The following is a 12,500-nucleotide window of genomic DNA, read 5'->3' as shown; positions in this document are numbered from 1 at the left end:
GTAAATTTACGTAATACTTCCCTGATACCTCATCTGTCTTTACCTCTGTCACACTATGATATATATATATGTGTGTGTGTGTGTGTGTGTGTGTGTGTGTGTGTGTGTGTGTGTGTGTGTGTGTGTGTGTGTATTTTTTTTTTCTTTTCTTTTCGTATAATTTATCCACATGAGCATGCTACTTGTTACATTCTTCTTGTAGTATACATCGTGGCCCTCACTGCAGCTTTACACACACACACACACACACACACACGAAGGCTCCTCACCACACCTGTCTCGCAGTGCCTCTAAACCGATAACAGAGCGCCATAACCTCCTGTACTGACGCTACCCAATAGGAAATCGACATCCGGGTGACGGCAGACTATTTTCTTGGGCGAATTGGCTGACTATTGGAAGACTCTATAATTACGAGGAGATTGCCTTTCCCTTCCCCTTTCTTTTTCTTCCTCCTCCTCCTCCTCCTCCTCTTAGCCTCTCCTTCCGCAACCCTTCCCACCATCTCTCTCTCTCTCTCTCTCTCTCTCTCTCTCTCTCTCTCTCTCTACTACTACTACTACTACTACTACTTTTTGGTCCTCTTATTCAACTTCATCTTCAAGCTTTCATTAAATGTTCAATTGGAAGCTGTCACGGAATGGGTCGTAGCAGCAGGAGTCACTCAGAAAACGACTGCCCAACTGTAGCCGAAGATAATTGAACTGAGGGGAAGGCACTGACGACTAAGGGCGAGGGAACGAACAAGAAAAGCCAGCGATAAGGCACCGGCTGGCTAACAGTGGCGGGTGTGGCTGAGTATGGTGTAATGTAAAACTTATGATTTTGGGCCTAGAAAGTAGGCAAGTAGGGGTTAAGTTAAAACAGAAAAGATGAGATTGAAGAAAAAAATGTTGCTTGAAATACCTTCCGAGTGACAAGTCGTTAACACTTTAAAAGAAAACTGAAAAGAAAGAAAAAAAATTTATGGAAACATTCATTTGAAAGAATTGCCCATTACAGACTAGGAATAGAAAAGAGACCAAAAAAAGGGGTTGTATAAAGCTAAGAGGGAATACTGGAAGGCTCAGAGGCGCCACGAAAACATAGATACAAATAAAATATTAATAAATAAATAAACATGTACATTAATTAATCAATTAATTAACCAAGCAACAAATAAATAAATTAATTAATTAACTAAAAACTGCCTCGGGTCAAATTATCATTATGTACTTTCACACGAAAATGCAAAATAATGATAATAATAACATTGTTATTATTATTATTATTATTATTATTATTATTATTATCATTATTATTATCATTATTATTATTATTATTGTTATTGTTATTATTGTTATTATTACTATTATTATTATTATTATTATTATTATTATTATCAGTAGTAGTAGTAGTAGTAGTAGTAGTAGTAGCAGTAGTAGTAGTAGTAGTAGTAGTAATAGTAGTAGTAGTTGTAGTAGTAGAAGTAGTAGGTGTAGTAGTAGTAGTAGTAGTAGTAGTAAAAATAATAATAATAATAATAATAATAATAATAATAATAATAATAATAATAATAATAATAATAATAGTAATAAATTTTACACATTTAATCCAGCCGTGATGTTCAAACACGAACGCGAGTTCTCACACATTATGAATTTACACCTTCCATATCTCTCTCTCTCTCTCTCTCTCTCTCTCTCTCTCTCTCTCTCTCTCTCTCTCAACGAAGGCGGTAGCCCCGGTATGTGATGGATGTCAGTTATCGCAGCTCCAAGGAGAAGAGCTCTTAGGTGTTCCAATCATCTGTAAAATGTTCATAATAGTTGGTCGCTCCATCATTAGCGGCTCCCCGAATACTTCAGATATGAGCGGTCAAAGTTCGGCTCTTACTCAAGCGTTAGGCAATGCTATCCTTCTCTCCAACTCCGTTCCTGTCTGTTGCTTTCCTTCCTTGTCCTCCTCCTCCTTTCTCATCGTTGTTCTCCTTCCTGTTCGTGGTCCTTTTCCTTTTCCTCCTTCTCATTCTTTCCTCTTCATTGTCCTTCTTCCTCTTATTTTCCTCCTTGCCCTCGTCTTTGTTGTCGTCGTCATTTTCTATCTTCTCATCTTATTAAACCACCAAATGGTATTATCTTCATATATATATATATATATATATATATATATATATATATATATATATATATATATATATATATATATATATATATATATATATATATATATATATTTTTTTTTTTTTTTTTTTTTTTTTTTTTTTTGTAATGCTTCCTTGATGTTATTAAAAGATTCGATGATACAGAGCCTGCCAGCAACCTGAAGGAAGGAAATCGCCGGGAAGACCAAGAAGGAGATGGCTAGATGACGTAAAGAAAAGTTAAAAAAAACAGGAATACAGTATAAAATTAGAACCGATAGAGACTATATGAAGATCACATACGATGGATGGAGAAGTCTGATAGCATGGCCGACGACTAACAGATGATCTCATTTATCTGGCTCCTGGAGAAAAATGGTGGGAAAAGGCCTGCCAAGTGTGGGCCTGATGGCTTCTTGAAGCTTCTTATTTTCTCATGTTCTTAGGTTTCTCATGTTTTCTTATGTTCTTAAATACAAACGAAAAACACAATAAACAGGATGAGACTAAAATAATATCACTAAATAGTCAATTTCACCGATACTCAACAAGGAATAAAATGAGCAACGTGTTTCATCACCAGAATGGGAAATCACTCCTTGTCCGAGGCCTGCTAACATTTACTTGCTGCTTAATAACAAATTGTGCTAGAGTGCCACCTCAATCCTCAGAAGGTGCAAGCAACAGAATTAGTATTGGCAGCCGATATCGGTGTGCAGGAAGGGGATGGGCGAGAGGAAATGGGAGGGGGGTGCCGTGCCGGACCAGCTAGCACCAGCTGTGTCCACCATGCTTCACCAGTCTTACCTTTGTCTTGGAAAACACTGATGGGGTCAAAAGGACCCCATGTGCACTGCTGCGTGGCTAACAGTGTATTGTTGTAAGGTTGATCCTAAATTAACCAGTTATATCGGATACACAAGCAAACCCTCTAGAGAGAGAGAGAGAGAGAGAGAGAGAGAGAGAGAGAAAGTATAAGGAATATATTTTTTTTGAAGATGCTGCCAGTTGACTTTTGTGAATTGTTGATTTACCTGTAATAAGCTCTGTATAAAGACCACATGAATGCCCAGAAGGCTCATGACTAACATAATAGACAGTTCTGGCGCAAGTATTCAGAATGTGGAGGATGTCCGAGTGAAGTTCGGCAGCAATTATGTGACTTAGTGTTATTGCCTTTGACTAGTTTTCTGTATGTATATGATTGGTAAATTTACTATGACTAGTTTTCTGTATGTATATGATTGGTAAATTTACTATCAGCAAACCAGTCTCTGATCTTGATCTTCCTTCCCAAAAGTTACGTGAAGAACACTACAACAAAAGGTAGAATTTGCAAGCAGTAAATAGCCATAAATTTATTTCCTCATTACTTTCACAAAGCATTTCAAGGGAAAGAAAACTTTGGTTCACAACAAAATTTCCTCTAAAAGTACAAAGAAAATCTGCCATGTGCTTTCTATGACACAAGTGATGTGTTAAGGCAGAAATTAATGTAGATATTGACTTCATACTGTCTCTCACACAAACAATTTTTCATCGTTTGCCAAATGAATATAGATATGCACATTAAAACTTGAAATAATAATAAGAGTTTGGTTTTCCTTCATTATCATTCTATTAACCCCCTTTGCAGGGACGTCTGAATAGCATGCAGATAGTACATAGGTAGTCACTGTACTGTGAAAATAAGATACTCCCGTACAGTTACTCAGATCTGATTAAGAGAATGGTCAGTGTTGCTGCCACACCCTGGCCATGCACACCGGCAGAGCGCTCAACACAAATAAAACACTTACAGCCAGCTTTCAGGGAGAAAAAAAAAAAAGTTGCGGATTTACATTTCTATGCTATAGTACTATTTTACAGCTAATTTATCAAACAATGCTAGTGACTGATAAAAAGCAGTACAAAATAATGATAATGAATGCTGGGAACAGTGAGATTGCATTAATTTTGGTATATCATACTGTTAGATCACTGCACTATAAAACACTATAGAACCCCATGTTGTACCTTGAAAATAATGGGACTAAATATTTCTCCCTCCTATATAATATATTCTATTTACATATCCTGCATTGCTTCTATCAGGATCTCACCATATTAGTGAGAATCACTGATTAACCTATCCATGAGAATGATTATGACAGCACTGTGATTTTTTTTTTTGTTACTAGATGTGTTGAACCACACTTAATAGGAGTTTTGATGACTTGCAAAAAGTCATACTGAGAACAATCACCAAGAACTATAACCACCCTGCTCTTTTCCACGTCCATCTTTTCCTAGATGTCCAACCCTTTGGGAATAAAACAACTCATGCAGGGAAGCGACAGAACACCTGACTTCTGATCTCTCTAGAATTTCTGATTGGGACAAAGCAAACTTAGTATTGTTCAGTGCCTCAAAAACTCAAATCCTCTATCTATCAACTCGACACATCCTTCCAGATAACTAACCCCTCTTCTTCTGTGATACTCAACTGTCCCCTTCTTCTACACTGAATATCTTTGTTCTGCCCTTTACCTATATCTAAACTGGAAACTTCACATCTCATCTCTAGCTAAAACAGCCTCTATGAAGTTAGGAGTTCTGAGTCATCTCCACCAGTTTTTCTCACACCCCTGCTGCTAACTCTGTACAGGGGCCTCAACTGCCCATGAATGGAGTATGCTTCACATGTATGGGGGGGGAGGTTCCACTTATACTGCTGTTTTAGACAGGGTGGAATCAAACACATTTACTCTCATCAACTCCTCTCCTCTAACTGACTGTCTTCAGCCTCTCTCTCAACACTCATCATTTGCTACCTTCTACCACTATTTTCATGCTAACTACTCTTTTGATCTTACTATATGTATGCTTCCTCTCCCCAAGTGGTCTTGCTTTACATGATTTTCTACTTTCTCTCACCCATATTCGGTCCACCTCTCTAATGCAAGAGTTAACGAGTATTCTCATTTCCCTTTCCTGGTAAACTCTGGAACTTCCTGCTTGCTTTTGTATTTCCTTCTTTCTAAGGCTTGAACTCTTTCAAGAGAGAGGTTTCAAGACACTTGTCCTCTGTTTTCCAATAATACTTATGACTCTTCTTTAGGGACTGGCATTCTAGTAGGCCTTTTTATTTAACATTTTTGTTGCCGTTAACCAGTGTTCCTTTTATTTTTAAAAAATCCTCATGGTCTCTAGCCCACCTTCTCTCTTCAGTTTCCTCTTCATAACTACATTCTATTATTATCACCAAATCTGACTATTTAAACTCCCCCACTTTTTTTTTCACTCACATCTTTCATCTTTATATTATGTCTTCTCATCCAGCCACAAGCCCCTAGTTTAGTTTATGCATTTTCAAGACTGCATTGCATTATTTTTTATATCACTTAGGATCCTCTCTTGTACTTCTCAAATATGTGAATGATAAAAAAGATAAGTAACTAATTTGGAATGAATTGTCTATTTACTATTTTGTAGTATAACATTATTTTCAGTTTATTATGTTATAGCAAGGATTCACACACACACACACACACACACACAAAACTTATGCCCTCCCACTCACACAGGACCACAGACATACATTCGGTAAGATCGTTGAACTTTCATTCCTGCCCAATACATCACGACTCTAACTTGTATTCCAAACCTACTCTCTACTAAGTGAACAGTGACCAGTGTGAACAGACACAAGCTTAAATCATCTCTGTCCTAAAGGATTCAAAATCTTTTAGTCTTCTTAGTTACATGAGGAATCATGGTGCAAACAGATAGTAAAATAAATATGATACTTGATAGTAAAGAATTTAAGATTAAATAGCATAAATGAATACTACATCAGTAAACAAATAAATAAATATGCAAATAATTATAAAAATGCATCTGTAAATTAAACATATTTCCCAACAAGTGATGTATCATCCATCCATCCATCAAATCACATACACACTAACATGCACTAAGCAAAATGAGGAACTACTTGATAGATGTAACATACCTGTACTGCTGTGGAGAAGAGGAAGACCAAGAATTTTGAGGGAACACAAGAAAAATTGAGAAGTGAAGGATGCCCAAGTAACACAAAGAAATACAGCTTTCCTACACAAGTATACATCAATTAAAGGAAAACTGGATAAATATAGGTATGGAGACAGACCACACAAGTCAGCTCAGGCCATGTATACTACAACTAGATTTGTTGTGGCATCCTTGAGATAAATTAATCAAAATTCTACTCACTGTGGGCCTGGATATGGACAGCTGTGGCATAAATTAACAGCTGGTGTGAACATTGCTAGTTCTGTTTCTGGAAAATATAGGTGTCTCAGCCTAGGGCCATTCTCCACACCTGTTTCAGGACTCCTTAGCCAAGCCTGGAATTCCTCAGGTTCACTAGGCTCCCATACTTTCTAGATATGCCTCCTTGGCTGTTCCCAAGCTGAAGATGCCTCTGAAACATTCCTGATTTGAGAGTCAAGAAGGCATCATGAAGAGCATAACAGCACAGCTCATAGCTATCCCAATATACAGCTTCTAAAATCATTTTTAGCAATGGAAAAACTGTTGTACTGAGTGGAGTCACAAGAGGACTATTTCAAAGGACTTGTAACCTAAAGCCAAGCTACTATATTTTTGGAGACTTAATATTTCTTAAATAGTCAGTTATTAATTATATTGCTATTGTATGACAAAAGCCAACAATTCTCATTCTTTCTCTGTGTATTTCACAAGATCTAGATGGTTGAGAATTGCTAGTTCCTGATGCCAGAAGCCAGAGATAACTAAATGAATTAGGTATGGCAGTGTCAGAAGTGCTTCAGTTTTTTTTTTTTTTTTTTTTTTTTTTTAAGAATTATAGGAATGTTAATTTTTTTCCACAAATGACCAAAGATGAACTATTACAATATCAATTGTACATCATAGCCATTCATGGAAATAAAAATTTGCCAAAATATCAATAATTAACTTACATCCTCAACAAAGTGATAAATTATACCCCATCCACACGATCAAACGGTGTCCAGCAGACTTTGACCAAGCAAAATCTGTTATCATACATGCAGGCCATCCATCCACACCCAGCAGCAAATGGTCAAACTACCAGGCAGATGACCTTATATGGCTTCACTCAATCATGGGCACAGGCACCCCACTGCTTTGCCAGCCAATTTTGCCCAAACAGTGAGCATGAAGCAAGCATTCATCAAGCAATGCTCAGTCATGTGGATGGGGCCTCAGCATACATATATTTCAAGTGGCTGATAAATTTCTAGCTTTGCAATTACAAGCATTTGTCTGAATTGCATGGTGAACATTACCTTTAAATATAAATCTATGATACAAGGGAGTATTGCTAAATTTCATCAATGAAATAAATACAGACAACCCATAATTTATAAATGAGTTAGTTTTTTCTTAATCTTTTCTTATAAAATAACCAAAATGCATCTATGATATTTTTTGCATCAAACATGCAAAGATACATACAGTACTGACAGATAATCAATATATATAATCATACTGTAAATAAAAAAAAAAAGTTCCCAAGACATGATACATTGAGACTAATGACCATTCTCCTTTTGTTTCTCACATTTTGAATACACCTGCTGCCAATGAAAGTTGCATGCTGATGTTTTGTTTTGTGTCACACATACTAAGAATTTTTTTGCTTTATTTTTCTTGCTGTGAGGAATGGTGAAGTACTCACTTCATGCATTGTCAAAAATAAAGTTCTTTTAGACAAAACACGCCTTCATCCACGGCAGTTTGTTTCACTGGGATGGAATAATTATCTTATCATCTTTTCAGCCTATGCTTCACACAGTGCACAGATTTTTATGGCACTCCTGTCTCCCCAGAAATCTGCATAAACCCAAAACCATCCTTTTGGAGAAGTCAATAAGGGCCATATTGGTTTGGGATATTTGAAGCTTATGTGATATTAACACTTAAATAGTATTATCAATATGAAATGTGCAAAGAAATTTGCCACAATTTCTGGGTAAGCATGGCAAATGTGAGTACTCCTTAATGGGGTCAAGAATCATCTGAGTGATGACATGTAGAGATGTGACAGCTGACATGTACAAACTGCTTGCTGATGTTACTACACTTTCATATTAATCCCTTTATTCCAACTGAGCTCAACATTTTTCCTGCACTATGAAACAATGGTTTGTTTTATCATGTGTGCCACTTTCATTGGCAGCAGGGTCTACAAATGTTGTCAGCATCTGTATTCTACTATTTCATTTACTAATGGGATTATAAGTAGCTAGAGAAATAATAAAATGCAAATTCCTAAATATTAATGGATACATAATTCCAAAATGTATGTATTATAAAGGCACTGTAACCATCCCAAAATGAGGCATATGTATTGGACCGCCTGTCACTACAATGGCCATGAATTTGTATGTTTTTATTGTCTAAACTCATTTTTGTGCTACATCACCTGTCATGCTTAATAGCAAAATAATTTCAAATAAATTATTCTTTAATTTTTTTTTTCAAGTGCAGTTGTTAGAAATATCTGTAAATATTTGTGTGTATCTCCATTATCAGAGAAGCAAACTTTCTCACATATATTATGAATTGTAAACAATTAAAATTTTATAAGCATGAGTCAGAGTGGAGTTATTGAACTTTACACTTGTAAAAGAGTTAGAAGCCAAAACACTTGGGGAGATGGAGAGGTAGGTGTGTGGTAATCAAAAGTTACCAGGATGATGCTAGGGTGTTGGGGTTACTGATAGCATGGAGTAATGTACTATAATATGCACTACAAAACTTGCAAATTATGCATATCATAGGTAGTGAACTGGCAGTAACAGATGAGTAACTAGAGATGGAGAGGGATTGCTGTTGTCAATTGTGAATTTCTATTTTTTTCTATAATTTTCAGCATTTTGTAAAGTGAAACAAAATTATAATTTTTATCTGTGAATTCCACAACTGAAAATCATAATAAAGAACAAAGTTATTAATTCATAGTCTTGATAAGACACATTCATAAATCATGGTTTGTCTTTACTGAATGATAATTGTTTAGTGACTGAATGAAAGCCACACTGTCCCTCCTCTTCTTGCATACCACTCGCATGATATTATATAGAAAGGGCTAGTTGTTCAAAATCTCTAAAAAATGTTCATTATTGCCTTTATAAAAACACATTTCTCACACAATCAACACTTCATTGATGTCACTTTAAACAAACACCTTATAATCAAAGATGGAATTTATTTTTATAAATGTAGATTCTTTTTAAAAATTTTACTAGCAAATATTATTTATGTTCAGAAACTATTTTGGTGACCTACACAATAAGCTGTGCAGTTATGCAATTACAGTGGTGCAACATACATGCAAGTGTGGTGCAAATGTACAGAAGTCTTTACAATCATTTTAGGCAAATATGTATTGTGAATTTATAATGCAGTGAAATGTGTAGGGAATGGTGCATGAGAATAAAAATTAGAGCTATTCAGAATTTAGATGAAAATCTACAGAATAATCAGTCAGTGTAATCAGTCAGTCAGTTTTTCATCCAATATACATAAGCAATCTATCTCTATTTTTCCTATTTTGAAAATATGAGATACCTCAGAAACACACATCTGGAATGTATAACGAAATGAGTGAATTCAGGCAGAGGCAATGTGAATGAGCTAGCTGAGTGAAATATGATATAACGATAAAGAAGATGAAAACAAAAATTTATTACAAAAGTGGTATGTTACAGAAAATTGATACTGTAAACTATAAAATGATCTAATGAGCAGAGATAAGTACCCTGAGACACCTCAGATGCAGGTAAAAATAAATAGTTAATCATTACAGAACAACTAAGAACCATGTAAGAACAAAATTATAAGGTTAAAGTATGTAAATGGAAGTATGTACATTTTCCCTATGGCAGAGGGCACATCCTGGACACTCTGCAGCCAGTCTAGAATAATACTACCACTGTACTCCCTATATATATATATATATATATATATATATATATATATATATATATATATATATATATATATATATATATATATATATATATATATATATATATATAAAGAAAAAAAAAGTGACTAGAAGGGATAGAGAACAAGGACTGAAAATCCCCTCCTTTGTATTTTTATTCCTACAATAAAAGGTGTGACCAGTAATCTTGGCTACCAACCTTTAGAGGTAATGTCAGCTTAATATCTGGATAAATAAATGAATAGACAGATGAATCTATGTATGAATGAGGATGTAGTCAATATGCCTGTTAGCAAGCTACCTGAAAGCCAAATGGGAATATACTGAACTAAAAATTCTGTAATAAGCAAAATATATCATGAAAATAGGTAGTGCCTGAACACTTCTGTAATTATCAATCTGTAAAAAAGAAAAAGGACTAGGATATCATAAGTACCAAATTTCCTACATATGTGAGAGGGTACTGTCAAATCATTACACATCAACAATACCAGAAATTAATCAACTATTCCTTGAAACTTTAAGATATTATTAAAATGTGAAATCTAAATCAAAAGACAACAGTACATAAAACCAGCAGTTACAAAATTAAATGATGATGATTATGTTTTCTAGCCTCCCTAAATCTCTCTCAAACAGTGTTCTTAATTCATTGATAGCAGTTTTATATACATGATAAACAAAACATTCACATAAAAATAAGATGTGATCACCACTATAGTGCTCAAACACATGACCTAGAATCACTGAAGCTTAATACACAATTAAACAGACATAATGCAGTTGAACTTATGCATATACATTCCAGTGTTACTAGGTCTGACTGCAGATTAACTTCCAAATCTATATATTTTCATTGTTGATCACACACTATATATCTCCCATCTTTTAGTGAAAGTGCAGTTTATAGTACTAAGAATATAGTTTTAGTTGTACATACATTATCTTTGAATTGAGGAATGCTTAAATTTAAGATAACATATGTCTTTACACTACAAGCTGCAAATACTGACTGATATTACAGGCTAACCTAGTTATAGCCATATAATTTCAAATAAATGGCAGTTAATGCATTTCTTTAATACTGCTACCTAACACAGTAAAACCCTGTTATGGCAGTCAAGCCAAATGAACAACTTTGCATTTAAAGTAGATAGTGATAAACTCAAAATGCCAGTATCAGCCAACTGGTGGCAGTAAAGAGGAAGACACATGGACTTGTGTAGAAACATAAGATCTAAATAAAGTTAGTAGAAATTTTGAGGCAGATCCAAGAAAACTTAGAATGAAGTGATGAAGAAAAACCTTTTTGACTTAGGTGTAAGCAGGGTGAGTGCTAGAGACTACACATTCTGAAGAGCTGCCATTGGATGAATAAGCTGGCAAATTTAATTATGAATGAATGGAACCTCTCAAATACAGGCAATAATGATTATGATGATTACAATGATGATGATTAGTTGTCACTAATGTTTTGTTTCATCCCTTTAAGTAGAATAATTTCAGCATTCACAACCACACACAGTAAGATCATGATGGTCAGCATCTGTGGCTGCAAGAGCCTTGAGGGAGGGAATGTTGTCACAGACAGCTTAGACTGCCTTGTCCTTTGTGGGTCAATAATTATTACACAATTTTAGGAGTAGTCTGTTGCATATCTATAAATCACATATCTCCAAACATTATTCTGGATGGCCTACAGTCATTATGACTAGGGAGGCTCTAACCTTCTCCTTCATAATATGAATTTGCAATAATAATGTTTCAATCAGTCATTACCTCTTTCCTAACCCAAACATACCCTGACATTAAAATACCTTTTATCCTATATTGTGTTATTGTTTCCTTGTTTTATTTGCTTGGGCTTTACATGCACAACCAAAACAATGGAAAAGGGGAAGTAAGGATTTTCAGAATGCAAGCCAAAACATACAAAAAATGTTAAATATTATATCATATAATTATGCTATATGTGTGTCTGTATAATATATACAGAAAGTTAAAAACATTAGGGAGGATTAGGGACAGCAATTAGACCACACTTACGATAATATCATTTTGCTGCATATTCACAAAAGAAAATAATAAATAATTCTTCTGTTGTGCCTGAGATCATACTACTAAATTAAGATACACTGCATGACTGTGTTTGTGCACCTGTGTTTATCTGGGTATGAACCTAAAAGAGACTCTGCATTTGTTGACAGGACAGGTAACATTTGGCAACAAAACTGTTCTCTATGAAGTTCTCCATGACCAGGTCATCAAGGAAGTGAACTACCACCTTCCAAGGAGAAAGAAGAAATACAAAAAGCTGCCAGCCATTCTTGATGATCTGGTCACTCAACCATCATTGCTTGGCTTTGAATAAGTGTAAATTGCTATCACTTTAACACT

The 12,500-nt window shown here is 35.1% G+C and overlaps 1 protein-coding gene across 7 annotated transcripts in view; it reads right to left on the bottom strand.

The window, feature by feature from the left end:
* Positions 1 to 5,708: 5,708 nt before the first annotated feature.
* Positions 5,709 to 12,500, bottom strand: part of LOC135100036 (solute carrier family 35 member F5-like) — a 40,159-nt gene continuing 33,367 nt past the window's right edge. For all 7 annotated transcript variants that reach the window (XM_064002888.1, XM_064002886.1, XM_064002887.1 and 4 more), the window contains one exon: positions 5,709 to 12,500. This exon is cut by the window's right edge and continues 2,117 nt beyond it. The gene's annotated coding sequence lies outside the window, so the exon portion shown is untranslated.

The sequence above is a fragment of the Scylla paramamosain genome, chromosome 4 (genome assembly GCF_035594125.1).
Source record: "Scylla paramamosain isolate STU-SP2022 chromosome 4, ASM3559412v1, whole genome shotgun sequence".
Taxonomy (NCBI): Eukaryota; Metazoa; Arthropoda; class Malacostraca; order Decapoda; family Portunidae; genus Scylla; species Scylla paramamosain.
Note: the sequence above shows the minus strand (reverse complement) of the source record. Positions and strands in the feature narration are given on the sequence as shown.